Source organism: Natator depressus, chromosome 1 (assembly GCF_965152275.1).
Source record: "Natator depressus isolate rNatDep1 chromosome 1, rNatDep2.hap1, whole genome shotgun sequence".
Lineage (NCBI taxonomy): Eukaryota > Metazoa > Chordata > Testudines > Cheloniidae > Natator > Natator depressus.
Genome location: NC_134234.1, coordinates 349,032,955 through 349,045,012, shown reverse-complemented (window position 1 = coordinate 349,045,012; position 12,058 = coordinate 349,032,955). Strand labels below are relative to the sequence as shown.

Here is a 12,058-nt window from a genome sequence, read left to right as displayed (position 1 = left end):
CCTAATGTTTCATTAGGGCCTCTCTTTAGAATTTTCCTTAAAACCCATGAGATCCAAGTCTGATATTTGAAATGTAAAAACATACAGCCGCTTCTTATATATCATTGTTGTGACTCCATTGTTAACTTTAAGATAACTTCCATTAAGCTTGATTTTCAAACATAGACTCATAAAAATTAGTGGTGGGGAAACCTTGTCAACTTGTCCAGCCCGTATCCTGAGGGCCAGTTCAGCACATCATAGTCTTTGATCCAGTCTAATTTTAGAAGTTCCAAGCAATGCCTCTCTTTCTTTGGGAAACTATTGCACAACTTCATACCCCGTCTCCCCAGACCTCAGTCTGAACCCCTTGTTTGTCTTATCTACCTGTTCATCTTGCCCCAAAGACTGTCACTTTGCATATGTATATGAAATAAGAAGGGAAAATTAAGGCTGAATATTAGGAAAAAGTCTTCCTGACAGTAAGGTCGTCGTCATCATTTAACATTGAGGCCTAGAGGCACACCATGGGGCCCAAGCTGTTTGATATCTGTAGGCACTATTGCCATACAAATGTTTAAATGATAATGACAACCTTACTGTCAGGAAGACTTTTTCCTCATATTCATTCTTAATTTTCACTTTTTAGTTCATTCAGTTAGTCCAAGTTACAACCCATGTACCACGCTAGATAACTCCTCCCCTTCATTAGTGTTTACATGTTTGTAGACTATTCTGTCTCCCCTCAATTGCTGCTTTGCCGAGCTTCTACCTACATTGCTCTTTTAATCTTTCCTCCGGATTTAGTTTGTCGTCTTTCTGGTACACAGTGATACTCAGAATTGAAAACATTAGCTGGAGAGTCTGTTACCCCTCAGTAAGCAGTCTGTGTGTCCACAGTATGCAGATTCTGGGTCTATAATGTGTTACCTGAGGAGGTTGGTTGTCAGAGTCAAATTTTTAAAAAAAGACTAATTTTTCTTCCGTGAAATATTTCCTCTGCAAAAGTTACTCAACATTTTTCCAGCAAAGTATTTGGGAATATTTACTTGTCCTATAAAGAATTGGTCTATGAAATTCAGAGGCTACATTTTATCAGTAGAGTGTAAAATAGAGGACTCAATCTATTCTTAAACTATATCCATAATACTGCCTCATGCAGAGCAGGTGTCTCAGCACTACTTTTCACTTACCACAGTGCCTTTCTTGGCAGTCTTCCAAATTGTTTTGGAGACTAGTACAGGGGGTTCCAAAACCCAATCCATGTTTTGTGAATTGTGTTGCTTGTTTTTGTGTACACATCCTTGAAATTTTTCATCTGCTTGTGTATCTCCTTGTTGGATATTCTTAGACGTACGATGATGTATGTGGCATGAATACCTGAATAGAGTAGAACAGAATTAGACAGAAGTATCACAAGATTCTTTGAAACTTCTGTGCCTCAATTTTGCTTCCAGATCTTTATAGAATGAGGATACAAAAATTTCTCTAAAAGACCTGGTGTCTCTGCCTATTGGACACTGATCCAGATGCCTTCCCTCGCACTTATGGTATGCCCTGGATGAGATTATACAATAGAACCTCAGAGTTGCAAACACCTCGGGAATGGAGGTTGTTCATAACTCTGAAACGTTTGTGTCACGAAGTCCCTGGGTGATGCTCTGGAACTGCTCCCTACATAGCCAGTCAGGACTCTGGGGAAGCCTCCTTTCTGTGAGGAGACTGTCTGCAGGACACACAGCTTCCACCTTCCTGGGTCTGACCTCGGAGCATTCAGCATCCTCTGCCCCTCCGTGCACTTCCCACAGCGAGTCTGCCCAGGCGGGGTCCTGGGGAAGCCAGAGGGTCCTGCCCCCCAACTCCGCAGTCAGATGTGACTCTCAGCCAGCCAGTAAAACAGAAGGTTTATTAGACGACAGGAACATGGTCTAAAACAGAGCTTGTAGGTGCAGAGAACCAGACTCCTCAGCTGGGTCCATTTGGGGGGGGCAGTGAGCCAGACAACCACATCTGCCCTTCACTCCGTGTCCCTAGCCAGCCCCAAACTGAAACTCTCTCCAGCCCCTCCTCCGCTGGGCTTTGGCCCTTTCCCGGGCCAGGAGGTCACCTGATTCCTTTGTTCTCCAACCCTTTAGCTCTCACCTTGCAGGGGGGAAGGGCCAGGCCATCAGTTGCCAGGAAACAGGGTGTCAGCCATTCTCTGTGTCCAGACCCCTGCACACACCTGCCCTCTAGGGCTCTGCAATGATCATACACCCTTATCCCACCATCTAGGTACTTAAGAAATGCCTAGGGGAAACTGAGGCACCCCCACAATATTCAGAGGAAACATTAAGAACAGTCCCGCTTCGTCACAGTTTGTAACTCTGAACAAAACGTTTTGGTGCTGTTGTTTCAAAAGTTTCAATTGATCATTGACTTAATACAGCTTTGAAACTTTATTATGGAGAAGAAAAATGCTGTTTTTAACTATCTTAATTTAAATGAAACAAGCACAGAAACAGTTTCCTTACTTTGGTTTTTTTTTTTTTTTTTTTTGTCTCTGCTGCTGCCTGTGTTCTTCCAGTTCTAAATATGGTGTGTGGTTGACTGGTCAGTTTGTAACACTGGTGGTCATAACTCTGAGGTTCTACTGTATAAACAGATACTCTAGTTCAGGGTTCTCAACTTTTCTCATAATGTGAGCCACATCTTCAAAGAGTGTCTCGTATGAACTCCCTTCCATTCACATTTACATAACATCCCTATAACAGTAACTTCAAGTGACAGTAGGAAAATGCTTACATTTATTTTAGCAGAAAACAAGGAAGGGCCAGTATCATATATACACACTTGTAAAATTGTAGCCAGTTTTTTATATTTACAATATAAAAACTTGATGCTTTTTTTAAAGAAAAAGTTTCACAAAGCTGAAAACAACTACTGGGAAAAATAATTTAAACAAAAATCTTACGATAGGAATTGTTTAAAAATACTTTACTATATATACAAAAATCTACAACTGAGAAAGAAGGCCATGCTGGTTAAAAGACCAGCCTGGCTTAGAAGGGAGGTGAAGGCCACTGTAAAAAAAACAAAAACAAAAAAAAAAAACAAACAAAAAAAAACCTGAATCCATCCATCCATCCATCCCTCATAACAAATGGAAGAAAGGGAAAGTTAATTGTTAATATAAATAAGTTAGAAATTGTAAAAAAAAAATAAAAATAAAAATAAAGGAAGTATACAGGATTGGGCCCTACCTTACAGCGTTCTCTTCTGGCTGGACTCATGCTTATGCTAGCTGAGCCCATTCCCTCCCTGGGAAAATGCTGCCTGGGCCTTCTCACAGAATCCAGGGAAGGTAGTTTCCAGGCAGATTAATTACTGTGGGTGTTTTTTTTAAGACTTCTTAGTGGAAATAGGATCAAAGCTTCAGAGATTCAACCTGTACAGACTTTTTGAAGAGAGAGTCCCTTTCTCCAAGTCTGTCCCTCTTCCCACAAGTTCATCAACCCAACAATTCCTGGTTCTTACCTCAGAGATGTTTTGTTAACAGGACTTTCCCCAATCTCCCTTCTGTCCATTGGTTTCTTGGCACCACTCCTCCCAGCAATTGCTCCAGCCTCTGGCTAAGTATTGCAGTCCCCTTCCATTTCCTGCTTCTGCTTTTATGAGGTTCAGCTAGTTAAAATTGCAGGTCTTTCCCGAGGTGCACGGGTTGGGCTAATCAGTCAGCCAGCTGTAGGCATCTGACCCCAGAGGAATGGTATTGCTTATGCCTTCACAGGAAGCAAAAGAACATGAGAGATCTATGGCTAGTAGATTTAAGGATCATAAGAAGGAGTTTAAGTATATTACAAACAAAAAGAATCCCAGCACTGGTATTGGTCCATTTCTGGATGGAAATGATAGAATTATCAATAATAATGCAGAAAAAAGAGAAGTGTCCAATAAATAGTTCTATTCTGTATTTGGGGGGAAAAAAGAGATGTAATCCTATCTTATGATGGGTGATGAAAGACTTTTTCTGTTCCACTAATATGGTGAGGGTCTGCTGCTCAATGGAGAAGGTGAATTGGTAATGGAAGATGATAGGAAGGCAGAGTTGCTCAATGCCTGTTTTGCTTCAGTCTTCTCACAAAAAATAACGTGACCAGACGACTAGCGAAGTTAACAGACACTAAAGGGTAAGGGATGCAGACTGGAATAAGTAAAGAACATGTCAGAGATCTTCTGACCAATTTGAATTAATTCAAATCAGCGGGGCCAGATGCTATTCACCTCAGGGTACTGAAGGATTTCGCTGAAGAAATCTGAGTCAGTGGCAACAATATTTACAAATTCATGGATGACAGGAGAGGTCCCAGAAGACTGGAGAAGCTCTAACATGGTGCCCATCTTTAAAAAGGGGGGAAAGGAGGAGGTGGGGAACTATAGATCAGTCAGCCTGACTTTGATACCTGGGAAGCAATGTATAAAACATTCAATTTGCGAATACCTGGAGGATGAAGGGGTAATCACTAGCAGCCAGCATGGATTTACCAAGAACAAATCATGCCAAACCAGCTTGATTTCCTTCTTTGACATGGTAACTAATTTAGCAGATGGGGGAATGCCGTGAACATAATATACCTGGACATCAGCAAGGTTTAGACACAGTCCCACATGACATTGTAATAAAATAAAAGCTGGAGAAATGCGGGCTTGGCGGAACTACCATTAAGTGGATACATTATTGGTTAAACAACTGCAAACAAAGAGTCACTATTAATGGAGTGATGTTGGATTGGAGGGAGGTCTCAGGTGGGGTTCCACAGGGATCTGTTCTGGGTCCAGTGTTTAATATCTTTATACCTACGTCCAGGTCATTAATAAAGAGCAAAATGATCAAATTTGCAGATGACACAAAGCTGGGGGGTTGGGTGTTGCCAATACTTTGGAGGATAGAGCTAAAATTCAGAGGGATCTTGATAAATTGGAGAACTGGGGTAGACAACAAAATGAAATTCAAAAAAGACAAATGTAAAAGGTGCTACATTTAGGGAAGAAAAGCCAAATGCACACATACAGAAAACTGGGTTGGCAGAAGGATCTGGGACATGTGGTGGATCACAACCTCATTATGAATCAACAATGTGGTGATGATGCAAAAAAAAGCAAATTCAGTTTTAGGTTGCATTAACAGAGACATTACTGCTCTATTGGGTAGGCCTCTCCTGAGGTACTGTGTCCATTTTTGGTCACCAATGTTTAGAAAGGATGTAGAAAAATTGGAAAGGATTCAGAGACGAGCGACAAAGATGATCAAAGGAATGAAATAGGAACATAAGAATGGCCATACTGGGTCAGACCAAAGGTCCATCTAGCCCAGTATCCTGTCTTCAGACAGTGGCCAATGCTAGGTGCACCAATGCCAAATAGAGGGGAATGATCACGTCCCTCAATCTGCTGGCAATGCTCCTACTTATACAGCCCAAAAATCCTGCATCTTGGGAGGAGATTAGACTATATGACCCTTCTAACCCTATGACTCTGTGCATATCTCAGGAAAATGTTAAACAGCAGCTGCTAAAGTTAGACATGTTTAAATCAGCAGGTTGAGGAGCTCACTGGACCCTAATGTTAATATTCATTACCTCTTGGAACAGTGAGGAAGTTCCAGGAGACTGAAGGAAAGCTAATGTGCCAGTATTTAAAGCTGGTAAATGGGACGACTTGGGTCATTCTAGGCCTGTTAGCTGGACACCGATCCTTTAAAAAAAATAAATAAATAAAAAGGAACAATTAATACAGGACTCAATTAGTAAAGAATTAATGGAGGGTAATGTAACCAATTCAAATCAACATGGGTTTATGGAAAATAAATCCTGTCAAACTAACCTGATATCTTTTTTTATGACATGATATGTTTGGTTGATAAAGGTAATAGTTTTGATGTAATAGACCTCTGTAAAGCATTTTCGTGGTACCACATGACATTTTGATTAAAAAAACTAGAATGATATAAAATTAACATGGCATACATTAAATGGATTAATCACTGGCTAAATGACAGGTCTTGAAATGTTACTGTAAATGGGAACTAATAATTGAGATGGTGCTCTTCTAGGAGGGTCCCACAGGAATAAGTTTTGGCCCTATATTTAACATTTTTATCAATGACCTGGAAGAAAACAAAATCATTAACGATGAAATTTGCAGATGACCTAAAGATTGGGGGAGTGGTAAATAGTGAAGAGGGCAGATCATTGATACAGAATGAGCTGGATCTCTTGCTAAGCTGGATGCAAGCAAACACTATGCATTTTAATATTACAAAATGTAATGTATATATCTAGGAACAAAGAATATAGGCCATACATACAGGATGGGGGACTCTCTCCTGGGAAGCAGTGACTCTGAAAACGACTTGAGGGTTGTGGTTGATGATCAGCTGAACATGAGCTCCCAGTGCAACTTGGTAGCCAAAAGGGCTAATGCTAGAAATTTAGGGCAGGAAAGGAGTGCAAGAGGTCATATCATAGAAGATTAGGGTTGGAAGAGACCTCAGGAGGTCATCTAGTCCAACCCCCCTGCTCAAAGCAGGACAAACACCAACTAAATCATCCCAACCAGGGCTTTGTCAAGCCGGGCCTTAAAAGCCTCTAAGGATGGAGATTCCACCACCTCCCTAGGTAATGCATTCCAGTGCTTCACCACCCTCCTAGAGAAACAGTGTTTCCTAATATCCAACCTAGACCTCCCCCATTGCAACTTGAGACCATTGCTTCTTGTTCTGTCATCTGTCACCACTGAGAACAGCCTAGCTCCATCCTCTTTGGAACCCCCCTTCAGGTAGTTGAAGGCTGCTATCAAATCCCCCCCTCACTCTTTTCTCTTCTGCAGACTAAACAAGTCCAGATCCCTCAGCCTATCCTCATAAGTCATGTGTTCCAGTCCCCTAATAATTTTTGTTGTCCTCTGCTGGACGCTTTCCAATTTTTCCACATCCTTCTTGTAGTGTGGGGCCCAAAACTGGACACAGTACTCCAGATGAGGCCTCACCAATGTCCAATAGAGGGGAACTATCATGTCCCTCGATCTGCTGGCAATGCCCCTACTTATACAGCCCAAAATGCCATTAGTTTCTTGGCAACAAGGGCACACTGTTGACTCATATCCATCTTCTCGTTCACTGTAACCCCTAGGTCCTTTTCTGCAGAACTGCTGCCTAGCCATTCAGTCCTTAGTCTGTAGCGGTGTATGGGATTCTTCCCTCCTAAGTGCAGGACTCTACACTTGTCCTTGTTGAACCTCATCAGATTTCTTTTGGCCCAATCCTGCAATTTGTCTAGGTCCCTCTGTATCCTATCCCTACCCTCCAGCGTATCTACTTCTCCCCCCAGTTTAATATCATCCGCAAATTTGCTGAGGGTGCAAACTATCCCGTCATCCAGATCATTCATAAAGATGTTGAACAGTCCATATAGTCCATTCCCCTGTGCTCAGGCAGGATTCAGTATACCTAGGCCATCCCTGATAGATTTGTCTAACCTGTTCTTAAAAACCTCCAATGATGCGGATTCCACAACATCCTAGATAACCTGTTCCAGTGCTTAACTATTCTTGTAGTTAGAAAGTCTTTCCTAATATCTAACCTAAATCTCCCTTGCTGCAAATTAAGCCATTTACTTCTTGTCCTACTCTCTGTGGACCTGGAGAGCAATTGATTACCATCCCCTTTATAACAAACTTTTACATATTTGAAGATTATTATAATTTCTCTTCTCTAGACTAAACATGCCTAGTTCTTTCAACCTTTCCTCATAGGTCACGTTTTCTAAGCCTCTTATCAAAAAAAATGGACACACTCTCCGGTTTCTCCACATCTTTCTTAGTGTGATGCCCAAAACTGGACACAGTACTCCACGTGAGGCCTCACCAATGCCAAGTAGAGTGGAACAATTACCTCCTATGTCTTAATACAACATTCCTGTTAATACGTCCCAGAATGACATTTGCCTTATTCTCAACAGCATCTTCACTGCTGACTCATATTCACTATAAACCCCTGCTTCTTTTCTGCAGTACTGCTGCTTAGACAGTTGTTCTTTTTCAAGGAATGTCCCTGTGGGTGCTCCACTTTAGGTGCCTGTGCACCCTGTGCCTGAAATCGGCGACACCATCATGGTCTTGTGCCACTCGAGGCAGTTACAAAGCACTGTGCGACCAACTGTCCCTCAGTTCCTTCTGTACTGCCTTTGGCTTGAGTTGGAACAACTTAGCAGCACCTCATTTATCCTTAGAAAACATAGCTTGTAGTATTCAGAGTAGCAGCCGTGTTAGTCTGTATCCGCGAAAAGAACAGGAGTACTTGTGGCACCTTAGAGACTAACAAATTTATTAGCGCATAAGCTTTCATGAGCTACAGCTCACTTCGTCGGATGCATAGAATGGAACATACAGTAAGATGGATAGATCTATCTATCTATACAGATAAGTTGGAAGTTATTACAAACTGTGAAAGGCTAATTAGTTAAGATGAGCTATTATCAGCAAGAGGAAAAAAAAAACTTTTGTAGTGATAATCAAGATGGCCCATTTAGACAGTTGACAAGAAGGTGTGAGGATACTTAACTTAAGGAAATAGATTCAATATGTGTAGCTTGTAGTAGTTAGTTATCAGGGTTACTACCCTTACTTCTTTATTCTTTATCCAAAAATAAATTATTCTCCTCTATCCCCTTAGAGTAGGAAGATAAGTTAGAATCCTTCCAAGTTACTACTCCCTTTTACTGAAAACAGTGTCTCTCCAGCATGCCTGGATCACCCAGCTTTAAACGCTGTCTGACTTGCAGACTGTCAATTCCGATCTCGGATGGACACATGCTTTTCGTCCGCTGCCTTAGTGAGACTCCCATTCCCCAAAAGTGTCCACACTGCCGAACCCTGATGGCTAGAACAAGGAAGGTGAGAGACCTCCATTTAAAACTTTTGATGATGGAGAAATATTTGAGACTGGCCTCAGACCCCGAGTCAAGGACCCCTCCTGGCCAATGGTCACCATTAGCAGCCTTTGACAGAGGTCCTGCCTCAACAGCCTCCACAAAAGAGCCTGTACCTAAAAAAGCCACACTCAGGCTTCGCCTCGCTGGGAATCCACTAAGAAAAAGCAATTGCCTCCTACCAAGTCCTCCTTGGTACCGTTGGCACTGAGTACATCGGACTCTGAGGCACCAGGTCCCTCTGGCACTATGAGAACACAGAGAGCAAAAGACCCGAAGCGGGCAAGCTCGACCTGTGTCTCACAGGGCAAACTAATGCCCTCGGCACCAGTACACATGGAGCTGAAGAGGTGCTCGGCACCGAGCAGCAAAATGGTGCTACCTGCAGTACCTACACAACACAGAACAAGACCTGCAGCATCAACTTCTGTAGATCATACGCCAGCAATGCCAACTCTGGCACCAACACACCCAGTGCCACATCAGTTCTTGCAACATACAGACCTGATGGTCTCCTCAACGCCAGAATCTCCACTCCTTGGTACTGATGGCACTCCAACTTGATTGGTACTGAACCGACTAACTACTCCACCGCAGTCAGCTCCCACTCTTTCCAGCGATGCTGAAGATGAGGATGAAGGAGTGATTTATACACCTCATAGCTCCTCACCCAAACCTGGACATCACACTGGCCAGAATACCCCTCTACTGCGGAAGCATGTACCTGGTTTGGGCACCTGTGGGCTCTGGCAGCCATGCCATTCCAACCTAACTAGCCATACTGGGATCTGTGAGCATTATACAGGGCTCAACATAGGAGGGCCCCTAGTCCATCAAGATCAAGAGCTCCACAATCGCCATAGAATCATACAATATCAGAGTTGGAAGGGACCTCAGGAGGTCATCTAGTCCAACCCCCTGCTCAAAGCAGGACCAATCCCCAACTAAATCATCCCAGCCAGGGCTTTGTCAAGCCTGATCTTAAAAACCTCAAAGGAAGGAGATTCCACCACCTCCCTAGGTAACGCATTCCAGTGCTTCACCACCTCTCCTACCACCCTCAGAGACACAGGAAGAAATGACTGAGGAAACTGGGGGAAATCTCAGATCAGGAAGCCTCACCACTGCCTTCTGTCATCTTTGTCACCAGACAAAACGATAATGCTCCCACCACAGGGGATGACTTCAAGCAGTTCCAGGAACTCTTTAAAAGGGTGGCAGAGTCACTGGACATATCCCTCGAAGAGGTGCTGGAGTCCCAACATAAACTGTTAGACATACTCCAGATATCGACCTAAACAAAGATTGCGCTATTGGTAAGTGATGCTATTATGGAGCCTGCCAAAACCATCTGGCAGACACCCACAACTGCAACACCATCATGCAAAAGATAGATGCTATGTAGTACTTTCTGTCCTAAGGGAGCAGAATTTTTGTTTACACACCCCACACCAAACTCTTTGGTAGTGGAGACAGTAAATGAGAGGCGGAAACAGTACCACACCAGAGCAACCCCATGTGACAAAGACTGGAAGAGGCTAGACCTCTTCGGTCTCAAGACATATTCTTCTGCCCCATTACAATTTCACATAGCGAATTACGAGGCTTTACTGGCCAAATGTACTCTCAAAGATTTCTCAAAAATGTCAGAATTTATTGACCATTCACCCGAGGATAAAAAAGAACAGTTCAAGGCTAATATCGCTGAAGGCCATCTCATCACCAGGACAGCACTACAGGCCTCACTTGACTCTACAGACACGGCTGCACAATCCATCGCAACATCTGTTGTCATGCGCCATGCATGTTGGCTACATCTCTTGGGATTTCCTAGGGAAGTCCACTCGACTTTCGAGGATCTGCCCTTTGAAGGCCGAAAGTTATTTGTGGCTAAACCACATGAGTCCCTCCACACCCTTAAGGACTCAAGGGCAACCTTAAAATCTCTGGGCATCTACACACCTGCAAATAAAAAGAAACAGGGCTGGTATTATATCCAGATATTTCACTCACCGCCATACACACAACCCCACAGGCAGTATGACCAACGGCATAAACCAAAGACAAACCAGATGTCGGCAAAACCAAAATCAGCCTTCGACATCCCAGCAGTCCACCTTGAGACAACAATTTTGAAGGTGTGGTTGCGGGCATGAGACCACCATACTCTCTAACTCAGGAAACAGAAACTGTCTCCCATCCATTCAGAGATCATCTGCCACCATATTACCAAGTCTGGAACACCATCACAACAGACGGGTTTTGGAAATTATTCAAAATGGTTATTCCATCCACTTTACCTCTATCCCACCTACCCACCCTCCTTCCCTATCCCTCTTCAGTAAGCGCCACAAAGAGCATGATAACACTCTTCACACACTTAGGGCTACAAATAAATAGGCAGAAGTCCACACTGACCCCCATCCAGATACTAGGATTTATCGGAGCTTGCCTCATCTGTGCAACAGGGACACTACCTCAACCACTCTTTATCAGACTTGTCAACTTAATTTCAACAGTGACAGATAGTCCACAAATATTGGCCAGGACATGTCTCCAACTACTAGGATATATGGCAGCAGCAACATTTGTTGTCGAACATGCCAGACTTCACATGAGATGCCTGCAGGCCTGGCTTTGAACAGTGTACGGTCCACACAGATTCAGCCTAAGTAGACAGCTCACGATGCTAAGGAAGGTAAAGGACTCACTCAAATGGTGGACACAATCAAGAAACGTCTGCACAGGGGCCCCATTTCTACAAAGGACCCCAACAATGACAGTCACCACAGCTGCCTCTCTAATAGGCTGGGGAGCACATTTACTCAACAACACAGTTCAAGGCTGATGGTCCCCTTCAGAATCCAACATGCACATAAACTTGCTGGAGCTAATGGCAATCCACAACACATGCAGTCACTTTCTACCTCTAATAAAAAACAAAGCCATCAGGATCCTCACGGACAATGTAGTGTGCATGTTTTACATAAACTGCCAGAGGGGTGCAAGATCACAATCCATATGCACAGAAGTGATATGGCTCTGGAATTGGTGTATCAGCAACAACATCCACATGTTGGCATCTTACCTCCTGGGATGCCAAAACTCAACAG

General features: G+C 43.2%; 1 protein-coding gene across 2 annotated transcripts in view; it reads left to right on the top strand.

The window, feature by feature from the left end:
- Positions 1-12,058, top strand: part of GOLGB1 (golgin B1) — a 107,989-nt gene that overhangs the window by 55,402 nt on the left and 40,529 nt on the right. The gene's annotated exons all lie outside the window — the stretch shown is intronic.